This window comes from Sparus aurata, chromosome 4 (genome assembly GCF_900880675.1).
Source record: "Sparus aurata chromosome 4, fSpaAur1.1, whole genome shotgun sequence".
Classification (NCBI taxonomy): Eukaryota; Metazoa; Chordata; class Actinopteri; order Spariformes; family Sparidae; genus Sparus; species Sparus aurata.
This window is the reverse complement of record NC_044190.1, coordinates 18,833,362-18,859,127: the sequence shown is the minus strand read 5'-3', so window position 1 is coordinate 18,859,127 and position 25,766 is coordinate 18,833,362. Positions and strand designations below refer to the sequence as shown.

The 25,766-nt window shown below is 38.8% G+C and overlaps 1 long non-coding RNA gene across 1 annotated transcript in view; it reads left to right on the top strand.

Moving 5' to 3' along the window:
* LOC115580009 (uncharacterized) overlaps positions 1 to 21,666 on the top strand; it is a 55,772-nt gene extending 34,106 nt beyond the window's left edge. The window contains exons 2-3 of the long non-coding RNA XR_003983786.1: positions 16,849 to 16,920; positions 21,365 to 21,666. This is a non-coding gene — a long non-coding RNA (uncharacterized LOC115580009). The remainder of the gene's footprint in view (positions 1 to 16,848; positions 16,921 to 21,364) is intronic.
* The last annotated feature ends 4,100 nt before the right edge of the window (positions 21,667 to 25,766 follow it).

Below are 25,766 nucleotides of genomic sequence, written 5' to 3'. Positions count from 1 at the left end.
ATGAAATGGCTAAACAAGAAATTATCTGAGAGATACGTAAAATGGACGTGACAATAAGACTTAATTTGTCGCTAAAATAAATCATATGTCAAGTTAATAAAATCATAATGAAAAAGCAGGACCAAATTGTAATAACCTGTTTAATTAGATGTGAAAGGTTATTGTGTTATACGCTCAACATTTTTTATTATATCATGGAAAGGTTATTACTTTTAGGGTTTGTGGGATTTATATTTCATTATATGATGCTTCCACATCAGATGCATTTCTTATAGTACAAGTATATATAGACAGGAAACAGGTGTTATTTCTGCAGTGTTGCAAACGCTTCCCCCACGTCTCTCACCACTACATTCTATGTCTCATGTTTAGAAGCAGATCCGAGAGGACTTCAGGTGGCTTTGCCGTTGTAATCCTCATATTAGTGACACTTCATTTGAGCCCCTCTCACTAATCTCAGGTAGCGGTTACACTTAATGATTCTCCGGTGCCCTCATTCTGCTTAAGTAAATGGGAAAAGGGGAATGAGACAGACAAAGAGTCAGAGAGACAGAGGAGAGAAAAAGGAAGAGAGAGAGAGAGAGAGAGAGAGGGTGGTGTTTCACTGAGCAGGGAAACAGTGCCATCTGTTGATACCAGTGAGGGACGATGTAATGCAGCAAAGACACAGATTTAAGGACAACTGTTTTTCTTTTTTTTTTTGTATGTGTATACCTGAAACACACCTTTTTCATACATTTTTACAAAATCGCATCTGACACTCATTTATTCTAAGGCCTCTTCTGTGAAAACAAATATGAAAGGGATACATAGAAATCACATTCGTCAGCTATAATGGAGCAAAGAAAAAAAAAGAGCTGCATATGGCAGAATGGAAATGAGTCACCAGTGAATCTTTTTTAATTGATCAGTCTCTTAGCAAAGCAAAGGCAGAGGGGGAAGGAAAACAAACACTCCAGAAATGTTGATTTGGAACAGACACTTCAGAGAACAGATTAGACTATCTAATTATCATCTTTGCCTTCAGATGACGCCTTTGATGTGAATGTGACTGCAGAGCCTTTCCCTTCACTCTGTAAATAATGAGAATTCTAATTAAGGGATGGAATAATCGGGGGGCTCATGGCCTTGGTTTGCTTGTTATTAGGGCCTCTTAAATCCTGGGGGATGGACAGCGGGCATTTAGAAGGGCAATGTGGAGGGATGTTTGTTGTGTTTTTTCAAGGAATTAGAAGTGTTGGCCGATTTACTGGCAGGCTGGCTTTTATGTTGTCAGTAGCTATGGAAGGGAATGTCAATCATCTTAGCTATTGAATAAAAAGGATGTTGCTGTAGATTTTCAGCAAGTAGATTATGGCTGTATAGGAGTGCTGTTTGCACTGGTTTTAAACCAGGGTGACGGGAACTTTGTAGCACAGTATTTTTCCTTGATCTCACCTCTATTCCAAATGATTAGTGTGTCTCATTAAGATGTGCTTAAGTATTATCAATGTAGAGTAATCCAAAGACTGAGATGTCATATTTGAAAAATATTTTTTATGGGTAAAAGTCAATTTGTCGGGAATTAAGCCGGAGAAGACACTTCATTTCACCACCCCCCCTCCCAAAAAAAGTTGATGCATTGTTAGCCTTCTTCCAAATATGCAATTTTATGATGATGGATTAGAATACTGTGTAGCTGAATATCAACTATCCACTGGTCTATTATCAAATAAAAGATATTTCACTGCTCGTTCAAAACGCTTCATTAGTGACTTCTGTTGGCTCGTGGTGAGTCTTAGGTATTTAATGGTTCTATAGAGCAGATTTTTAACATTAATAAATCAGCAAGCCACTATTTGCTATGTCAAGATGAAGTGGGTTACAGCATCCTGAGCAGAGGCTTTGGTCGTACTTCCCGTGTGTGTTGTGATACAAGCTTCTCTGTTTTTTGTTTTGGTTGCCAGACTGGCACACACATATATGCACCCATATGCCAATATCCCTAACCAGCTGGTTTTTGTTCTCAATGCTTTAGTAACTCGATGGGCACGGGATGTTACAGGCTAGAGTTGGCATGATAGCTAATCAGTTGTTACCAATAATAAGACTTTGTTGCGCAAATGTTGCACCCGCTAGATGTCGCTGAATGTCATATATAGCAGCTTTAAACCTCTGTGGGTCGTATGCAGACTGTTGTTACATGATGGCAACGGTGGAAAGTAACCAAATACATCCACTTGAGTACTATACCGAAGTACTAGCTTCTGGTACTTATGCTTTAATTGAGTATTTCTGTTTATGCTACTTTGAAATACTACTCCGCCACATTTGTAGACAAATGTAGTTACTGTTCAGATAAAGATTTCACATTAAAGATAGTGCCTGACTGATATTGTGTATGTGGAGCTAATTCCAATCCTGATATTAAGAAGTTAGAAATTCCAATATCGATACATTGGCTGATATACCGTACACACACTTTTTGAAGTGATTACTTAAATGTGGTGATCAAACCCTTGAAATAGATGTGTAATTGAGATCGAATATTGTACAGTTCACAATACAATCAGTCAACTGGAACAGTAAACTTAATGTGAAATAGAATAGCTATAAATCACCCCAAAGATTGTTTTCTGCATGTTGTTCTGTATACTATAAGGCCAGAAAGTTTTCATATTGGCAAATGTTGACAACTTATACATTGTTACTGATAAATCTGTGATAGGTCAATATAAGTGGATAATATCTCATTTAATTAGATAATAATTTTGATTATTAATGTTATAATTGAAAATGTATGACCAGTTTCTAAAATATGATCAATTTTATACCTTAAACTACTGAACTGTACATGAAGTTGTCTAAATATTGTGGGTAATTATAAGATTCACCTTGATTTCTGAAATGTTTAAACATCAGTGCAGAAGGGTGATGTGTAAAAAACCTTCTTTCACTATAATTTATATCGTGGTATTGATATACTTTACTCTATGTTGAGTCTACCTTGAAAAAACATGAATAAAATATGCAGATCGGGGGAATCATTTTCACTGGCAATCCAGCAAATAAAACGTGTGATTGATCAAGGTACCTCATCTCATCACTGAGAAAGAAAATCCTGTAAATTCACTACCATATTGGCATGCAGTTCTCCTGAATAAAAATAATATGATGTGTAATAATGAAACACTGTCAGGGACCATACTGCTGCATAATGAGTACTTTTAATACTTGAAGGCCATTTATTTTCCTTTCAATACTTCTGTACTCAGCTTAATTAAAGTGTTGAATACAGGGCTTAAATCTCTCTTTTATCTTAAGTAAAGGGTTTGAATATGTCTTCCACTGCTGTCAAGTGAGAGCTGTTTGAGTCACATGCGTAAGTAGATGACCTAAACTAAACGAATTAACCTTAAATCAATTACCCCAGGACCTCATCGACCCCCTCATGTGACACCTACATGTACATGTACAGCCTCTTAATTATTAAGCATCTTGAATGAATCAAGAAAACAAAAGTTCAATAGATACTGCACTCTAATTTCAACTGGACAGTGTCATTTTGACACTAAACCAAACAGATAGAATGGCATGCCACAGTTTAAATTAGAAGAGTTGACTTGAATCAGCAGTCAGGTAGACGATAACAAAATGTTTATACTGTGAATGAGCCAGCACAGAAATCATGGGTTTTCATCCCTTGTGTCTGTTATAGTCAGTTCTGTTTCTGTCCGTGTAAATGTTTCCAAAATCTAGAAATAGAGATTTCAGGCCAAAACTGTGATGCCATCAGCATTTAAAGCCTCAGGCTGCTAATTTGCATCTCTTTGCATAAGAGGAAGAAGCCAGTGATTTTGCAAGCCCATCAATTTTTTTGACTTTGAACAAACATAAGCATTATTTTATAGAAGTGATATGAGTCACAAAATATGCTCTTGTTCCAATGATGTCAGCCTCACCGGCACATTATCCATTGACTTTAATGATAACAATTACAGGTTTAAAGTACTATTCTAGGTTTGTGTGAGGTTCTTCATAACCACAAATATAAAACTGAAACAGACTGGACTTCAGAACCAATGTTGGAGACTGTGTGGGCACTTAATGGCAGACCTTATGCACATCTTTTGGTCTCGTCCCATGCAGCTTGTTCGAGCCACCATAAAGAACATACTAGGATTCAGTATTGAGTTTACTTGTCTCTGCCTGCTCAGGGAACATACCTAAGGAACTGGATATCAGAGTCAAATTTTTACTCTACATCTCTCTCATGTTAGCAAGCAAGAAGGCAAATAAAATGTGTTGCCTCATGAAAGAACCTCTGACCCTGCAACAATGGATACGTATGGCATTCAGTTTGGGATTACAGAGAGAAATGTGTATTGGTAAATGTATATGTGAAACTGAAGTCAATGTGAATGAGAGCATACCATGTTTTAACTAACAACTATTGTGTGTATCTTCCAATGAAATCATTATAAGGAAATTAAACAGGTGTTGGTGAGTTGCAGTTATCAAGATCAGATACAGATGCCTCAAATAACAGAAAACGTGTCATCACTTTTGTTTAATCATTATTGTTGTTTTAACTGCCAACATAACGTTACATTCAGCCTTGAAATGCGTAGGACTCAGCTATGCTGGGCATCTGCATAATTTGACTCAATCAGTAAATGAGGAAGCTCAGATCTGGATAACTGAGAATTCGTTATGAAAAGAAATTGTCGTGAAATATTTATTTATGATAAAGATGTTGTTGCGGTTGCCCTGTCATTTGGATCTTACTATGTAGGATTAATTTTTCTTCTGCAAGAATTACATTACATTCATTTTTGGTACATTTCTCGTATGAACACAGATAATTAATAAAGGCGTCAACATTCATGTCAGCTCTGCGATACAGAAACATAATCTGTATGCATGTAACAGCATACACTGTGTTGTGCTTTGTGCTGTTTTGTTAAAGCTTCCACACACACCACTGTGTTTTATTCATGAACTCTCGTTGGTCATCGCTCATTACACAAGTGATCAACAGTGCCTGTTGTTCATGTACTGCTGTACTTAACAAGTTGTCTATTTGTTTTACTCCGGATCTAACAACAATGCCTGTTGTTTAAAGATACCGCTTCTGAATTAAAACAAGGTAAACTCTCGTTCCTGTAAACAACATTCTGAAATCAATCTTGTGCTAAAAGAATGGGTAGAAACAATGGAAACAGATGCTTGCCCTGATTTTGACTGACTCTGCTACTGAATTGATAATTAATGTACACTTTATGGATGTAAAAAATATTTGCATTTTGCATTTTGACTCTTTACACTTACAATTTAGTTATATATGATGAATGAAATGTGTAAGAAGTAAAAAGAGAATCATTAGCATTTTAAAAGTGGAACAGGCTAATAACAAAAAAAAAGCCCCAATAAATGTGTCTGTTTTTGTTATCAAGCAGTATGCTAAATGTGGTGGAACTATCTACAAATTAAAGCTGCCCTCATCAATAGTTACCCTCAGCTCTGAAAAGCTTTATCTTTTTTAACTTGTTGTTTTGCTTTAATGACCTGCAACTTCACTGTTTGGTTCACTCTCCCGTTCTCATTATAGTCATTTCCAGCTGCAGCAGGCAGCTGCTTTCTGAAAACTGTCTGATAAAACCACTGTACACTACCTGCCCAGCACCAAATGGCAGACTGACAAAGTTGGCAAACTAGCTGGTGAAAGTAGTGGAGCACTAAGCAGCTGAAGAACCAGACATTTCCCTCGGGAGTAGGTGGAGACATAACTACAAGGAGAGTGAGTGTTATATTTACACTTCATCTGAAGTATGAATATGATCGGATCTGTAAATAGGCAATAGTTTTCTAAAATGTACGGCATATCAGCTATATAAGGTGTTAATTTTATCACTGTTGTGAACCGCCCCCAAGTTGCTAAAAAAGTCTATTATTCCAGGTTTTACGTTGGAAAGCAAAATGAGCCTCACAGTAAATTTTACTGTTGTGTTCTGTTGAATCCCAAACAGAATCTGCATAGAGTTCACACTGCCTTAACTGAACCCCGAGGGTCACCCTGAGTCATCAGTGCTGCAAAAAACTATGCCAGAGTTCAACTGGCAGCCCTCATTTTTCTGAGAAAAACAAACAAAAAACTTAAACCCACACAACCCAAGCTGTTTGTTACATTCAGTCACAAGTGTGTTTGAACCCAGAGGTCTTTGGCAGCTGCTTTCACCAAACTGCACTAATGTGGTTTAGGCTTACCGATCTGAGCTGGGTCCAGCTGCAGACTTGTAGCAGTACAATCCACGGCCATTGCCATGACGCTACCACTCATGCCTCGGTTTGTTGATGAAGACAACCAGGTTTACATACATTTTAAGATGAGACTACCTAGTATATCAAGCCATCTTAAGAGGTTCAAACTCAAAAATAATACTTGAGAATTGCTTTCTTTTCTTTTCTCCCATTTCAACTCTATAAACAAGCAGACAAAACACTTCAAACTATAGATACAGTGTAAGTGGTATGTAGTAGCAACTAATAACCCTGAGCGACATCTCCTTTTTTTGGTCCCTCCTAACCCAACCAGCCTGTAAAGCCTGCACATACACTGTTTGGTAGTTCATCTTTCTTCACTTTGTTTTTCATATTGGTGCTGTGGCTGCAGCTGTTTTTACTTAAAGCATCTGATAGACACCGGCATCCTTACAACTTCCTATTTGATAGTTCAAGCTAAACATGTTTTGTATTTTATGCTGAAGAAAAGGCTTCAGTTTCGAGGCTTCATTTTCATCTAATTTTGTGCTTGCCGCTGCTGGTGTAAAATATGTATCAATGAACAATTTAGAGTTGCTTTTAATGATTATTTTGTATATTTTATGAGATCAAAAATAGAAGCAATATTAATATTAAAAATAACATTACCAATTCAGCCGAGCTTTTTACCAACCACCCGAGTGCTTTTTAATGCAGCTTCCTCTGAATCCTACAAATGTCTGAAGCTCTGCCTGGAAGATGTTGTACTCGTGTTCCACAAGCTATTATATTTGGTGTGGTACTATGTGGTAGTGGAAAACAATTTAGAAAGCCACAGACAAGTGTGTGCTGCGAGTGTTCATTTGGGCTAAGATGGCAATTGAAACAACCACCACATATGTGCTGTCACTCTAACGTTCTTCAAACAATCCAGTGACAACTCATCCTCTCGGGCAGTTGTCACCTTTGAAGTGGCTCCTCATCAAGACAGAATTTGTCCTCCTGGAATGAAGGTTGTCACTTACAACGGCTTTACTGCTTATTACTGAGTAGGAAGTCTGTGACGCCTGTCAAAATACAGGGTGAAGAGGTGGACATGGTGCCATTCTACAAATACCTGGGGGTGCATATCCTCAACAGCCTGGACAGGACTAATAAAACATATTGTGCAAGAAGATATTGTTCTTTATAACCAACACTTCTGGCCGGCACACTGTTTTTGGGAAGGAAACTGCACAGGAATGATGCTTGCAGGATCTCAACAAAATTTAAGGAAAATAAATAAAGTTTTTATTGTCTGAGACACTGGGGATGCAGGAGAGACAAACACTAAACCAAATTCCATCCTCAATAACATTTCCCGACCCCTCTATGGTGATATTCTGCATCTGATTCAACACCCAAGTGTGCAGTATGAAGGTCTCTTGGTGCTCATTCGTTCCACCCACCAACAGAATGTTTCATTTCTAAATGGCCCTTTAGTCTCTGCAAATGGGAAGGTGTTGCAGCTGGCCGTCTGTACTGACCTGAAATAACCAAATATCCTGGATAGTCCTCTGCAACAACAGACTAATCAATATATGCATGCATTTTTTTTTCCACTGGACATATTTCTGAATAGTAGACAGCAGAAATTACAGGTTGCAATCCAAAGATCCAAACACAACCCAATCGCCTGAAAAAATGTTTGCAAATGTTGAAATCCTATATATCTTCATGTTACAAAATTGCGTTTTTATAGGATGTTGTGACAAGCTGTTTACATGGTCTTAGACTTGAAAACATTATGGTTTAGGTTAGGAAAAAGGTCATGTTTCAGCTGAAAATACCTGCTTTGGTGACCACGAACGCCACAGGACATGTCCAAAAGCTTGTGTAAACAACTGTTTGGTTGTTTTTTCGCCACAAACATGGCTGGAGGTGGCCCCAACTTCTCGTCACAACTATCAATTCTTTTGTTGCAACAAACACAGCTGGAAATTGTTCCAAGGTCTCCTTAAAAATATCCATTGGTGCCACGTTTACAAATGTTGAAATAACGTCTTGAACTGCAGTCAGTGGCTTAGTTGCCTCGTTGCCTTAACTTCACTACAATCCTTTCCGTGCAACAAACGGTAAATTGGTAAATAGACTGTATTTATATAGCACTTTTCTACTCTTAGCGGCCACTCACTGCACTTTACAACTCAAGTTAGCATTCACTACCATGCACAATGTCACCTGCTCATCAGGAGTGAAAACCATTCATAGGCACGCACACACCCACCAGGAGCAAAGTGGGATTCAGTATGTTGCCCAAAGGACACTTGTAGAGGCTTGACGTGTGTGTGGGGGAACCTTATACTATAACTTGTTCAGATTAACTTGCAACACATACCAAATCACGAAAAACCTCACTTCACTTTTCAACTTATTATTTCTTAATTCATACCACTACAGAATAATGCCTTAAACAGTAAGCAGTTAAGAAAAGATGGCTCAATTTCAAGTAATTCAAATAGCACTGAATACATTCAGTTCACCTGTCACCACTGCAAAGTGAAAACCACAGCAAAAGCAACAGAAAGAGCATATATTACAATTGTATTGTATTCCCATTTTTTAAGTAGTAATCAACATAGACAACAAAACTTTGATATCTAAAACTCTGATATGATATATGTCTTTGTAAAACTCTATATTGCAATCATATATATCATCCTCCACTGTGTTTGTTATTGACATCTGTTCATATAGCCCCCTCACACCTGTCTGTATTGTATTTGGGTCTCTAAACCTGTTCTGTTTTCTGATAAATCCTATTAGTTTTGCTGCTGCCAGATTCCAAATTCCCCATGGGGTTGAGTAAAGTTTCATCCCAAACAATGATAATGAAGCCTTTCAACCATTTTCAGTATATTTAAAAAATTGTGTTTGTGTCTCTCATTTATAATAGTCTTTTTAAATCATGTTTCCTTACTGAGCAATACAGGATTTAAGGAGATTTTAGCAAAATTTACACTTGTCTGTCTTAATTAAAACAATTCCAATTTTTTCTGAGACAGTAGTGATTTTGAAACACCCCTGTGGAGACGCATGACAGCCTCTACCAGCCACTTATACTGCATTTCATGGTTTGCCCTCAGGTCAGAGCTTTGTTTCTTGTGGCAGATGGGGAAATGAACTAAATAGCAGTTGAGAGATTTCTTTAAACCCACATCATTCATCTGATGAAAAAGCAACTGTGCTGCTCCCATGAGGAGCCCCCAGACTGTTTGTCAGCACTGTACTATTAGTTCAAATTTAAAAGCTGTTGAATGTCTTTGTTAAGTCCATGTCACTTTCTAAAATTGCAACCAGACCTGAGTCAAGAGTCATATGTTAAATGTGTCTCGTAATTTATATTCTGTTGGCTCTAAACTGTTATTTCTGCTTGGATGGATGAAGTTATATTATTAATAATACAAGTATAAAAACCAAAGTCTGGCAATTTCAGCTGAGCTGAATATAGCTCCAGCATGAATCCCACATGGCCTGCCAGGCACACAACTCTAAATGTGGCTCACCGCAGTGAACTGGGGTTCATTGCAAATCCATTAACTTTACAGGAGAATGACTTTAGATCGGAGACAATAATTTAGTAAAACTGCAGTAGTGCTGATATATTCTTGTTATTTGAAAAGTAAGTAGAACAAAGTAAAATTAAGTAGAAGTAAGTACATGAGCTGGAAATTTGGAACAAAATATTTTATTAAATGATTGAGCTATTTCCCAGAAACTCTCTTGCAGTGGGAGTGACGCTGTTTTTATGAGAATTGTGGCAGTAAGGTAAGAAACTGTCCTTCACCTATTGTGTGTATTCTCTCCATGCCTGTAACATATTCTACAGATACATACTGTAAATTAAAACTGTAGTGAAATGCTGGTATGACGTCCATATGGCTGTTTACAGGTTGTTTTCAAGTCGATTTTTGCTGAGAACCATGTGTACGTCACGGTAGAAGTAGGCAAGACTTCGAATCTCTAAATGATGCTATGTAGTGACCATGTTTGACACACAGTCAAACCTGTTAACATGAAATATAAAGGAAGAGGTAACGCCATGCAGCAGCGCAGCACACATATCCAGTGTGCCCAGCCTGTTACTCTCTGTAATGTTACTGTAAAGAAGCACTATCAGGTGCCGGAATTTGGCAACGATTGATTAAATGTATATTGGTATGTACCAACGTAATGCGGTCAATACCGTTAAAAGTACCAAGTTAGCAACCTGACCTTGCTTGTGGTTACTTGCATCTCTGACAGCAGTTTGATAAACTATAAGCTGATGATAAATGTCTCTTAACTCCAAACTCAGAGTACTTCAACCTCCAAACTGTAAACTTTTTGTGTCTTCACATTAAACGGCAGCTTACTGTTCAACGTTTCACGTTCCTCTGAAGAGAGACTCTCAGCCAGCTGTTAGTTGTTAGCTATTCACTTCGTTAGCTGTTAGCTCCCTTAGTCAAACACACTGCAGATCTCTGCTGCTCACTGGCTGCTATTAGCTAACTAACTGTACTCCTGCCCTCTTAATCAGTGCTAAATATATGAGATGTTAGGGCAATAAGCTGTTTCTGACTAGTGGGTTAAAAGGGTCTTCATATATTGCTTTAATCTTGCGCTGAGTTGTCGGCACATGTTTCAGGTAGATCAAATCTGGATATTCCCCCTAGCTCTCATCAAATTATGGTAAGTTCTTGTCTAAATAAACCAAGATGGTGATGGCTGTAATGCTAAACTCAAAACTGCAGTCCATAAGCCAATGGGTGACATCATGGTGGGTTTAGATTTGGTCAACATGATTCAATGATACTACAAAGTACAAAACCTAAAACTGGACTAAATTGCTAATATACCATTTGAACAAAATAATTTAAGCAAGTCATAAGCAGAGTAAAGGTCTGAAATAACTGAAGCGGAGCTGGCAGACTGGTATGAGATCACTAAGGGACCAGTACATTTTAAAAGACACAGTAAGTAATTTTAGCAGGAATTCCTAATTGCATTTTGAAGACGGTGACTACATCCTTGATAGAATTAGCCATCAAACCCTCAAAAGATTCATCCATCTTTCTGTCAGCCGTCCTCTAGGACATCAGGACCATGATTGGATAAAGGGGGGAAAAAATGTAACCCGCCCTGTTGTCATTACCAATCCAACACTGGCAGGTCTATTTTTACTTCAAATAATGAGGAAGGAAGTTGGGTAATTCTGCCTTGATCCTTCTTGAAAGCCTAGTGGGGGTTTGAGCCTGTGTAAAGAGGAAGAGGGACGTCTAATGGTTTCTTTAATGTGAAGTTTAAATATATCTCTTTCAGTGAGACCTTTAAAAAAAAATGTACTGATGAACAAGTGTGAATATCATCCTACCCATTTTTCAAAGTCTTACCACGTACTTGTATGTACTTAAGAGGCTTTGTGTGTGCTTGCCTGGATGACATTTTTTGGCACAGAAACTGTTGATAGTTTGTGTGTGTGTGTGTGTGTGTGTGAGTGTGTGTGTGTGTGTGTGTGTGTGTGTGTGTGTGTGCATCTGCATTCTTTGAGATTACAATATGCAGTTTATCACCATGCAGAATTTCTAAAGAAAGTAATCAGCAATGACAGCAATAATGTTTTCAAGCAAATTATACCTTACACATCAGGACGCTTCATCACACTGATGCAAGAATTTAATTTTGCTGTTAGCAGTCAGCAGTGTTTCAATTACAAAACAGCAAACAATAGCCCAATTTTCCCAGGAAACAGGATATTGCCAAATTTGTCAAATTTGTGAACTCAACATTGTCATATTGTACACCACTATCCCCAAGGAGAGGCCTATTATGTGTTCTGTTGTTGTTTGATTATTTTGTTTGTTTGTTTGTTTGTTTGTTTGTTTGTTTGTTTGTTTGTTTGTTTGATAATGGTAGCTTTTTGGCCAAACAGACTGTATGTGTGTGAGTACTTATTTATTTTCTTAAGTTAAACAAATCACTAGTGCAGTCCTAATATTATAAGCACTCTAGTAGCCTACTGATCTACTGCTACGCTAGCAGCTCTGAGAAGCTGGCCATGCTTGTGCGCTTGCAGTGGCGATTCTTAACACACTTGTAACTAGAAGGTAATATTAGCATGTTAGGTCGCATTTTGATCATCTTAGCTTAGCATGTGAGCCTGTGAGGGCTGGCCAGAATGCTTTGACATTTTTACCATCGCCATGGTAATTGATGTGTAAATCACCATGGGAGGTTGGACGTTTTATAAGGTACACTGAGCTTGGCCCTCAATGAGTTGACTTAAATGAGGTTGAAGGTGGGGACAGTGGTTGATGTCTCCCCTCCTGTCCTTAAAAGATAAATAATAATGCACTAGAAAAGTGCTTCAGAGACAGCTCTATATCCTTCTAACGTTTGCTTATTAGTATTGTATTAGAATTGGATAAATCTGCTTAATTGCCATTCATTCAGTAGTTGTGGAGACATTTAACTCCAAAGCAAAAAAGGAGACTTCATGGCCGCAGTAGGGGTAAAGTCAGGGTAACGCTCAAGTCATTTGGATTCCTCCTCAAGGGATCCATACTGTATTTAAGGGAAACTGATCCTATAATCTTAAATCTAGACCAGAGCGGTGGACTGACTTACTAACGTTGCCCTACCTAGAGCCATGCCGCGAGCTTGGCTTTAAAAACATCTGCACGTTTCCCAGTGATAACTATTCACTTTACCCTCCACACCCTCCTAATTGCTGCCACAGTTTTAATGTTTGTTGTGGGAAAAGAAAGATAAAACCTTGCAGAGAGAGAGACTTGAGAGACAAACAGAGTGAGACGGAGATTATGCGTGATGTCTCCACCCTGCAGGGCGGTAAAGCATATCGAGGGTTGGCTCGACTGCACTGGGCAGCTGCTGTGGCGTAAAGATGTGCCACCCAGCCAGACACACAGATGTAGAGTAATGAGTCATTGTGTACTGGAATTTTGTCAAAAGCCTTCATCTCTGTTTTGCTCCCTTGTTCCCTGTCTGCTTCTCCCTCACCTTCTTTCTCTTCTGCATCTCTCCATGTAATGTGTCCCACTCCTTATCTTGACTTGAAATTGACTTTAATAAGTGTCGCCCCGTGCCTCTGCTGGTTTCCATTTGAAGAATGGCACTGACATGGTGTTCAGATGAGCACTTGACTCTCACTTGTGAACACATGGTATGAAATAAAGTTTAATAAGGTCAGATTACACAAAGCAGCAGCAAAGGGCAACATTTGTAAAGGTCACAGGCAGGGGTAGAAAGGTCTCAGCATGCATCTCAGTAGGGAGAAAATGCAGAACAATATGACAGTGGGTAACAATGAAGGACAAGAAAACAAAGTCCCTGAAAATGCTGCATTCATTTTAAATTCTCTCCTTCCCTCTGGCCCTCAAAAACTATTTGATTCAGAGACCAAAGTCTGTCTTTTGCTAAAATAAGTAAGGTTTATAGAACCAATCACAATGTTTGTTTACACCGACTTCCAGGGTAGAAAATCCCAGCATCACATAGCTTACATAAAATTGAATTGCATGTTTGATTTTTTCATATAATAACTACATTTCCACTAACAGTCATGGACATAAATTGCCCATTGGACCACAGGCTAAAGAAAATTTCAATTGATGCTGAAATGTCATTGTTGGGTATATTTAATTTATCAAAGAAGCTAGCAGGCACTGTAAATGAAATAAGCACAGCAGCGAAGTCACTTCTCCAATTCTTGCTGAACAGAAGTGTACCATCACTGCAACATAGCACTGCTGACATCATTTAGAGCCAGATGCTGGGCAGTAGGATCAAGGTCCTGCACATACACTGGCCTGACTCAGTTGCAAACAAGGATCAGCTGTCAATCATGCTGATTTCACCCACTTTTAATAAGTGACTGTTAAAAACAAACGTATCTGAAATAAAAAACGTGAACACCCAGCAGCTTGTTAAGAACAACCAAAAATAGCAGAAACAAGCTTACATTCACATCTGTGCACTCAATATGCTATATACCATATTGACATTTCTACATTACATGTCATGTCAGGTTCATATGACATGTTTGTGACCTGACTTTCATACTTGGGGCGGAGGGGATGGTGGTGGAGTTACAGGAAAGAAGGATTTATTCATTTATTCTGGTGATTGACCTCCGGGGGCCAATCTAAATGTTTTGGCTTCACTCTTGAGAAGAATCTTTATATATCTCACTAGTCAGACCACCTGTTTAACTAATATCTTTAATATCTTTAAACATTAATGTGACAGCTAAACATTAAAACTGAAATGAACAAGTCTGCTGCAAATCAATCAGTAGTTGTCTTCCCAGATTTGACTGTTGTCGGCAGCACCACATCACAGCAATTCAGTATATTAACTTGTTTCATGCAGAAAAGTGAATCATTATGCACAGATGTAGAATATCGGTTTGACAGCAGCCACAAATTTACAACAAAGATACATAAGACTGACTTCAAGTGCAGCCCACCAATGTTGACATTGTCAATGTTGTGACATTTATTGTTTCCATATGTGAAACCAAGAGATACACTAGCTGCCATTTATATCTTTCAACTGCAGGTAATTAGTTAAAAAAAATACCATGCGAGTTGAATGTATGGTGGAATACTTAATACCTAACCCTAACCCTCAAGGCCAAGAGTCAACATTACACTCTGAAATGTATGAAGTCTGAAAGCACGACCACTGCATACAGTATGTCTACATTTACTCACTACTGTGGTGATGTTACAATTAAAGTGTTTGAAACCACTGTCCTGAGTGAATTTAGTTGCATTTTGGCTACCCCAGAGGATTACTGGTACCTGTGAGTGTGGATTGCGATATAAAGATATTGTATTTCTTAACTTGACCGTGTTTTTTCACTGTTGACCTTTACTACCGCCTATTGGATTTTAAGATGTGTGGCATTTATTCCTCTAAGGCCAAATGTCTTGTCTTGCAATTTTATGAAAAAAAAAATAATTTGTGTATACGTCCTCTGATTTGCTCCAGTATTCAATGGGTTCTTCCCCGGGCTATGCTACACCCTTCCACCAATTTTAATGAAAGTCAGGCGAGTATGTTTTTTGTCCCCTAATCCTGCTGACAAACAGAAGAAACAAACAAAACATATTGAACCCAAAACATTACCTCCTTGGCGAAAAAATGACATGCAATTAATGAATAAACACACAATCAATCTAATCACAAGTATAATTGCATCTTTTCCATAATCAAGCAAACAGTAAAACATGACGGATGTATCGTATGGTCAGTCACTGCTCAGTAAAGAATTAAATTGCATTCATTTGTACAATTATTCATTTTGTTAACAGTGTGTCGGCTGTGCACATTACTCTGTTAAAATGCCATTCATCCATGTAAGCAAACAGAACCTTTGGTCTCTCTTGTGCAGTGGGTGGATGAATTTGGGCCACTATTCACTGACTGAATTCATAATATCACAGCTGCTGGGGCTGTCAGTCAATAAGGAAACTTTTTCAGTATACAGAGGAAAACGGTTATGATCTAGACTAAGATAGATTTTGGGCTAAAAAAGCAATTTAAGCAAGTCTTTGTGTGTGCCAGAAAAAGAACAAAACGACTGAATTTCTACAATTATTAGGTCTCTTTGAAGTTCGAAGTGATCAGGTTGACATCGCAGGCAGAGTTTGTGCAGATGAGAGGGGAAAAAGGAAAATTACTCAAATTCTGGCACAGATATTTTGACTGCAATTTTCAAAGAAGCGTACAGATTTCATTTGAGCTGAAACTTAATTAAACTCATCCACACAATATTACTTTCAACAGTTTTTATAGTCAGTTAATCATTTAAGTCATTTGTTAAACACTGAAGTCCAGACATTCACTTGTTCCAGCTTCTTCAATGAACAGATCTGCTCTTTTGTGCGTTTTGAAACACTGTGTTTTGAATATCTTTGGGTTTTGGACTGTCGGTTGAGGCATTTGTCAATATTATGACATTTTAATAAAAAATAAAAAAGATCAATTGATGCATAAAACAAAATGACAATAAAATTAATCACAAGTTCCAGCCTGACATTTTCTAAAGATTAAGCAGCGCAAACTATATGGAAATAACAAATGTTTTTTTTTAGCCCCACAGTTGTTCCTCTTATCCATAACTACACATACCTCATCCCACCCAACAGCAGCTTAAGTCGGAGTTGCAACACAAGACCGTTGCCAAACATGTTCCAAACTCAGAGACAATGCAGTGTGTTATCACCAGCGACAGTGCCATCCGCTGGCTGGCTGGGCCGATGTGTGGACCCAGAGTGGCTGGATGTGGAGGAGAGATAGGGCCCTCTGATAGAGCCCAGGGCTAAAGAAGAGCATTGTGTGCTGCTAAACCACAGGCCCACAGTGTTGTCTTAGTTATGCATCAGAGAACTGGATGAGTCTTCTTCACTCGCCCAATTTCTGCTCTCGAATTCCCTCACTGTCTCTCACATCCTGCCAGTTCCCTTATTTAGTCAAACGTGCAAAGCTATGTATGCAGGCATAAATAATGAAGAGTGGTGGTTGCTGTCCTGCATCCCAAACACTGGTCTTGCTTTCTTTTAGGCGCCCTGATGTGAAAAGTTGGAGACCTAATGGACCGGATGCTCGAGCAATGTGGGAAACGGTTGATTGCTGGTAAGGTTCAAGTGAGGAAATGTTTGAGACTGAATGACACAAAAGATTTTTAAGGGGTTGCAATAAGTCAGGGATGAAATAGGGAACGACAAAGAGGCTTGCATTGATTGGATTACTCAGCAAATCGCAGAAAGAAAGAGGAAATGGCTCAGAGATCTTAGTTTAATAGTATTCTTTCAGACCGGCACGAGCTAATCATTGGAGAGTGTGACCGACTTTGAGTTATCACCCCTTTTATTGTATCAAAATTGATCACATTATCTCCCACCCGTCTCTGTACATTCATCTCTGGTGAAAGTGGTTGTCCAAAGCACATAATGGACAGATTAGAAGAAAACCTCTGTTCTGGCAACACTCAATATTTCCCCATTAGTGTGGTGGCCTCTGGGATTAGACCTTTGCCACACATTAAAGATGTCAATACTGCTAATATTGTTTTTGGAGGTCCTCCACCTTCTTAGAGCTACAGCTTGTGTAACCAGATCCGTTTGATAAGATCTGCTGAACAGCTCGGAGACTGGCTGGAGGGACACCTATAGTTCTTACTTTCTTTTTGAGAATGAAACCCTGTGGGATTAAATGGCCAGGGATTATTTTACCTCTGCTCATGATGTACTACCACAGAGTATTAATTCACAGTGCATGTCAGTATCTGATTTAATACAAACAAATGAATCCAATACAGATTGGAATGAGAGATTGAATTTCACCAATATTTCATAGGAGTATTTCTGCAAAATTATTAATCATGTAATTAATTTGTACAAATAGGACAGAGCCAGGGTGTATTTTAAATCCATATTACAGATCGAGTCTTGAGTATGTGCTCATACAAGAAAACACAATATCCTAAACAGTAGGCAGACAAAAACAACAGATTTTTGAGTGTGCTGTGGGAGGACGCTGGTGTTCTCCCACAATGCAGTGCACAAAGGAAATGTAAATGCACACACCATTGAGGGTGGTGGTAAAATTGCTTTATGCACATCCTATAGAACAAAACCTAACCATTATAGTCTTCAAAGAGCATTTTATTGCCGATATGTGTGAGTTTAATTGGCAGTGACATTCAAAAGATGCAGTTTAATTGACATACATCATCACATATATCTCCTCTGTTGATATAATACATTTAATTGGTATATGTAGATTTGTTCTTTTATGGTAGTTAGTAGGCAAGGCAAATAGTATTCATACTTAGGGTTTGGTCTGATACTTTGAAATGTAGTCAGTTACTAAGTAGAAATGACGTGGCATTTTTTATAATGGATGCAGCCACAAAAATATTATTTTATTTATCGTTAAATAAAATGACTTTTTATTTTCTCATTTCATTTACATTCAGCCGAATCAAATTACCCTTACAAAAACAGCACCGGCAAAAACTGCTACAGAAATACTCACTGTATCCCACAGTATTTGGGATGCTGTTTTAAAAATGACAGATTTTAAAGATGTAATCAAGTAATCCTCGACAACGTAACTATAAATTGTTGATTGTAATTCTTTTTGGATTGCAGAAAATCTGTTTCTGTATTCTGTCAGCAGGCTTGGGAAGTAACTGAATACATTTAACAGGAATTACGTAATCAAGACATTCAATATAAATGTATAGAAAAGGTAACTGTATTGCGGTAAAGTTACAGAAACTAAAATAAAATGAAATTAGTTAAAATCAGTTAAAAAGGGGGATTACTTAGAGGATTATAATTTTAAAATGAAGAATGATATACTAGTCTGTAACCATGCACATGAGTGAAACTAAATATGTATTTCTTACGGGATACACACTCTCTCCTATTACATGTCTCTCCTATTGTTTTATTCTCACAGTGCAACAGGACACGTAATCCTCAATTTTCAAGATCCAAAGCGTTGAGGGTGAAAGTTTGTGGAGACACAATGACGTGGATACATGTGCTCGTTGAAAACTCTCATGTTGGTGATACTTGTGCTACATTATTAAGATTTTTGAAAGTAATATAATTGAGAGATCTTTAATTGAGAACTTATCAAGTTTTTAGTCGCATGTGGTAATCCAAAAGTAACGAAAGTAATCAAGTTACATTACTTATTGTTATCATTATAATATTGTAATACTAGGTAATTAGTAACTGTGTCAGAATACATTTTTAAAGTTACCCTCCCAACCCTGTCTGTTACTACCCACCCCTGTACATACTGTATACAAAAGGAGGTTTTGACACCAGAAAAGTAGCAAAGTACATTCAAAACAGGGGATATAGAGCGTCACAGCTGGAGAATACAACCATTTTTAAATTGTGGGTCTTGGTGAAAGAACACACAAAATCATGGAAACAAAAAATAATATGTGTTTGTGATGTGTACTTGCACAGTGGATCATAGACTGTATAGAGTTGGTAAGTACTGTAGTATGGGTTTGTGACAGCCAGTGAAACGAGCAATGATGCCTTTTCACCACAAGAGAGCACCATTGCACTTCCTCAGAGCATAACAAAAGCATAAATCCAGCACTCCTGTCTCACAATGCATTCATGGTGTGGACGATATATCACAACATGACCTAAAGTGGATTCAGCTAAAGTACTGTATCTACTGTAAATTAATGCGTGATTAGAAATGAATGAATTGTTAAGTAGGAAACATTTCAAACATGGTTTTAATACACAAACCAAAATGTTAAAAATCGCCTCCTTTGCCTGTTAGCCTGGTTTGATAGTCCGGTGTTGATTATCAGTGCAGATTTTGAGAAAAGATTGTAAAAAGAATTATCAAAGAAGAACAGCAGTGTATGTTTGCTGTGTGCTGGCTCACTGGTAACTATAGACTGAAGCACAGCCCTCAGCGCCATCCTGTATATAATTTCAGTGGTAAATGAAAACATACACTCCTGCGTGTGTGAGAACGTCCTCTCGGTGCGGCAGTGCTGAGGTCATATCCATTGGGATGGCCTGGCGTTGTGTGGACAGGATGAGCAATAGAGCCCTACTTTCTGAGTTAGATAAATACCTCCATCCGCCTTACTAGAGCATTCACCGGGGACAACACAAAGCCCAAAATCAGCAATACATAAGCATCAATAATTAAGCAGCCACACACAGAGTGAGAGCATGAAGGGAGGGTGGGGTCCTGGACGGTGCACAAGGTTGGCTCTGAAGTGATCCTAAACGCTGCTAATGTCTCTGAAGCTCGTCACAGAGGACAAAATGGAGCAGGATGCATTTTCTTTTAACTGAAGGACACAAAGGAAAAGACACTGCAGTGCATTAAAACTGTCTTTTTTTTAGTTTTGAATTTTGTCATCCATCCCTACAGTCGCTCTCTCTTTCTCTCACTTGTTTTCTCTTGTTTCTGTTTGCTGCTAGTTGTTATAGATTTCTCTCAGACGACTAGACGTACTGGGTCAGACCTATCCTATGAACACCCCATGACCCAACCTGGCTCAGCCTGCGCCTTATCATTTATTAATGAGAGCCACTATCAGTGCAATGCCGAACAAACCAACAGTGATGTCATTACTTTTATTTCTTTCAGTGTGTTGACTGAATGAAACGATCATCTTGGCCGACGGTAACAGGAGCTTTTGCAATTCAAATTGAAATAATAATTTAAACCTTGAAAAGTTTAAAAACCTTTCTCATGATTCTGTGGCAAAAAGAAAACTGTATTTGCTTCCTGGTTATACACACAATGAACAAAATCTAGCCAGGAAAGGTTGAAAAGTTTTCAAATAACACACACACACGTGATGTTATTGTGGCAAGTCCTCGACAAGTCTGCAGGCAGTTTTATTTTGGAAGGAAAAGGGGCTTTGGTGTTATGTTCCTGTAGGGGCTCTGGGACAAGTGGAGGTGTAGGATTTCTTCCAGTGTCACTTTGTCCTTGTGGAGTTTTCTATCCCTCGCTGATCTCTTTTTTTTTTCCCCCTATCTTTTGTACGTCTTAGTAGCCCACCAACAGGAATGGCAATTACTTTTGTGGACTGCATAGGGGATGAGTTTGTGCTGTGTTGTTGTCCTGCGTTTCCATCGTGTCATTTATGGTAAGGCCACTAGGGGGAGAGGTAGCGCTGACACAGGAGATGTGAAACAAAAGTGAAGGGTAGAGAAGGGAGCGATGAGGAGAATGGGAGCACCTGAAAGAGAGCGAGCGGAGGGGGGAGACGGTTTAACTGAGACTGAGAGCATGTCTGAGACAGAGAGACAGACCTGATGTAGCAGATAAGGAGAGAAATGTGAGAACTGTAGTGGGAAGAGCGTAGACAGACATAAACAGCAGCAACAAGAGACACAAAGTAAGAAAAATTGTTTGTCCTTAGTTTGATGCCAGTGTGTGTGTGTAACCTGTGTTCCCTCCCCGTCTTTTCTGGCGTCCCGCTCAGCTGTGTGTTTCCATTCAACGGGGCATGGAGAGAGTAGTGACCTAAGGGAGACCCTGTAATTATCCTCTGTGTCTGTGACAGGCCCGGATAATCAGTCTCACTGGGAATACTGGCAGAGATCTGTGGACGAGTGATTCTGAAAGACCCTAATCCTCAATGAAGCTCACTCGCAGCTCTCGCACTGGTTGCTGGAGTGCTCTCACAAGACGCCTTTTCTTGACACACTCACAGGTCACTGTGTGTGTAATCCCTCACTTATTATTTTTAAGTCTCTGTTCATATTGTATTTCCGAGTCCTGATTGCTCAGGAGCAGATGTTTCAGCACATTGTATTGTTTTTTTGTTTATATGAATGTTATATTTTCATGGTTAATGATTTTTTTTTTGTCCTGTTGTATATAATAAAACTATTTGTATCAAAACTTTCCCAAACTTCTCTTTCCAGCTGTGTATTTTGCAGCACCAACACGCAGTCCTCAAAGCCATTTAGTGTTTTTTGGAGAATAAAAGTTAACTGATATGGATGTTTAGACCTTTTTTCATAAAAACCCAAGTTATCATGACATTTCAAGTCCTAACACCATAAGTCGGCATCTATTTTGTTCACTTCATAGGGAAATATTTGATGTTTTAGGCCTACAGAGAATGCAGTTTGATAGCAGATACCATGAGCAGATAATAAGCTACAAGTCACATCACAGTGAGTGTTGGGGCTTCAGGTAGAAAGCGAAAAAAACAGTAAAGGTTAACATGCACACTTATGCTTTGAAGTAAGCAAACACACACACACACACATCAGGGTGAGCACACAGACACAATGGTTCAACATCTCATAAATCTTTCAAAGAGGCTTCAGAAAGAAGTCAGTGATTCGGCACAAGCCACAAATGCACACAAACACACATACACAAACATGCATCACATAAAAAACACTTTCCAAAACCAAATAATTTGCCAAAATGTATGCGTGCGCACATTTTTGTAGACATTTATGCGTTGAACACATGTCTCCCTATTTTCCATTCTCACTCTGCAACAGGACACGAAATCCTCCAATTTCGAGATCCAAAGTGTTGAGGGTCAGAGTTCGCGGAGATATAATGACGTGGATACATGTGCTCGTTGAAAATTCTCATGTCGGGGATACTTGTGCTACTGCGCCATGCATGATGAGGGGAGCAGCATTCCCACAGGGGGGCCTGGGAATCAATTACCTCTCTCCCGAGGCAGTGGATTGGCTACCAGGGAATGACAACATGCCAGACAGCCGCGCGGTCAGGCTGTCATCGTTTGATTTACACATAATCAACTCCTAATTGTATCACATTGGGCTGCAGGTACATGTAATTTTGAAAAAAAAAAAGAGTGTGAATTCACAGGGGTTTTGGCAGGCAGAGCTATTGTGTCCCTCTGGTAAAGAAGGAGAGGCAAGTGCTTTAATGCGGTTGGCCCCTGGTAGTCCTGTGCTGCTCACCGCGCACAGTCATGTAGGCTGTGGAACCAGACTCCTGTGCTTTGACAGTTTGATCGACAGCTGACATGAGTGGCTCCGGAGTTGCCAGTCAATCCGCAGCTGAAAGTAGCCCCAATGCAAGTGTCTGCCGATCAAGAGGAAGTTGAAAGGATTTCTTCTTTTTTCATACCTGTATAGTCTTGTTGTCTTCTCGCTCTCTCTCTCTCTCTGAGAGTGATCAACTCCATGTTGCAACAGTATCCTCTGGACACTGCGAAGTTTGTGGAACTACTCTTTACAAAGTTTTACAGCGAGAGAAGTGGTGTCCAGGTTTCTGCTTCGCTAACAACGATGCCAGATAACCGGGCGACTTAAATGACGGATTTAATTACGTGACACTCATAAATCATCTCTGCCTTATGAGGTAACAGACAGTGTAATTCAGCCTCTTTCTTCAGCGTCGTCTAAACGTGCTCTGTGCTGCATCCATGACGTCAGAGAGAAGGCAGCAGACTCCCCTGAGCATTAACAAGCAGACAGACCGAGACAAAAAAAAATAATCACATGACTGCTCTATTAATTTACTGTATTATGGGCCGTGATCAATATATAGTTTGCTCTTGTTCAACAAAAACCATTCATCAAGTCCGCCTCACTCTGCAGAGGATAACCTTTTAAGATGTCAGGAGGAAAAAGGGAATCCTGTTTAATATACAGCCCTAAAACATTTACATCAGTAAAATACACGTTGAGGAATTACTTGCATTGTAACTCTAAATGACAGTTCTCCCTGTCGAGAGTTAAACAAGGTGGATGCGATAGATATTTTACGCTGAACTGCATTTATTTAACTGAGATGTAGCCAACAAAAAGGAGAGAAAAAGTTGATCTCAAAATGATTTAAGTCCTGACAAACCTGGAGGAAACACCTGCTCTTACCCATTCTTGGCTTTTTAAGGTTCTGTTTGAATTCACAAGGGTGTGTCCATTCACCAAATAATCGGTTCACCTGTCTGCTACAAGTTGTAGTATCATTAGACAAGGACAAAGACATTGGGGAGTGAAAAGGGAACCCAGTTTTTTGCTGAAATTGTGACGGACTGGACCAGTATTTTGTGGTCATTAAAGTTAAAGGTATACAGACAGACAACTTTGTAAAATGTAAGCAACCCCCCCCCCCAGAAATATGTTTTTAGATCGACAGAAAACATTACTTTGATCTTCTTGAATATGAGATTTAGTTCATGGAATTCCTCCAACAGAAAGGCAGCGCAAGGAGCTATTGTTGCCCTACATTCTGTTCACAGGTCGTGCCCATGATATGTGTTGCTTTGTGAAGCACCGACCCGTCTTTTTATCTGCTACTGCACATTTGATTTTGTTTTTATTCACCTTTTATTCACAACATGGTTTAGAACTTTTTTTCTCACGGCTGAAATGTGAATGTGGCTCAGTTTCACTCACATATCGCTGGAAATATTACCAGCAACCTAGAGCTGTGGGTAATTCACACAGCTCTAAATTGCCAATCATTTCATAGGAAAATAAAAGCCATACAGTAAGTCTTACATTCTAGCAGACTTGCTAGCATTTAGACTATGGCTACAGTCTATAAATTCAAAATGTTTTTTCCAGGCTTTTACAGCACCCTGTAGGTTTTCCCACGAAGTCCTTTTCTCACAAACGTGGCTGCATTTTACACATTTGCAGACCGAGGAGACTCTATAGAAATGTTCTTGGATATAGTAGAAGATATAAAGTTACCGTGTACACATTTTTGACAATTCAATTATATCTTTTTTCATCATAAAATAATGGAGGACTATAAGTTTTGTTTATGGTTTAAACAACAACTGAACACAACAAAATTTACTTGAATTTGAAATGATGGTAATAGGTATCAATCCACTTGAGCATTTCAAACACATTGTAATCTGAAGCGAAAATGCGTCCTGCTAAAGGTGTCGATGTTTCTCGTGTGGCCCGCAGCCTTCATCTGACCGCTTTGTGCTTTATAAATCACAACAGAGCCACAATGGAGAGCAGAACATGGGCAGGCACCTCGGCTAAAATGATATATGACAGCGAATTAATGAATTAATAAAGAAGTGATTGTAAAACCATCAAATTCTACACATTGACAACCTTCAATGCAGGTTACACCCCCCTGCGACATGAGCTGCACAGCTTCTTGGTACAAAGACACATCTTAAAAAACATATTAGTACTAGAGGTGAGAAGTAGTAAAGCTTCAATGTTTCATTTTAATATTATTTTATAAATAAAAAGCCATTAATTCACCTTTTTATTTTGTTTGGCCTGTGGGTCAAAGGATTTATTTGTTGTTTTCCAGTTCAGGCATAAGATGCTTGTGGCCTTCAATTAAAAGCAGTAATCAGTTGAGTTAAATTTAAACAACTTGTGTATTTGTATTTTTCTTAATATTTGATGCACAAACACACACACACTTGAACGCACAGCATCCCACACATACAAAACATGAAGTCACGGCAGCCAATGGCAGCTCTGAAGCCAAAGGCCATGGCAGCTACAGGTACACCTCATTCTTTACCAGCTGACTGAGATGGATCTCAGCAATTTCTGGTGCTAGCGTTGCACTAAGTTGAATCTAAATAATTCAAGACCTTGAACGATTTTCAAATTGCTTTTATTTTGAGCAGAATACAAAACAGACAATGAAAAAAACAACCCCGCCTGTTTACCCCTTTTCTGTGAGTGCAGAAAGATTTCCTTGTCACAGAAGAAAGCATGGGAAAACACCGCGCGGTAAATGATTTCATACATCTCTTCTCATTTCTGTAATATACTACACACTGTGGATTCAGACTTTCACTGAATGCATGCCATTTTTTTCTAAACGCGGCCTTTATTGCAGCCTTTTTTTCCCCCTCTGTTTCAAAGAACGGTGCAGCAGCTTCGACATTAGTCAGCATTTGTGCGGTCCATAGCTGCAGCTTCTGAGGAACGAATTTACAAAGCAAGCTGTTTCGCACACACATACACACACAA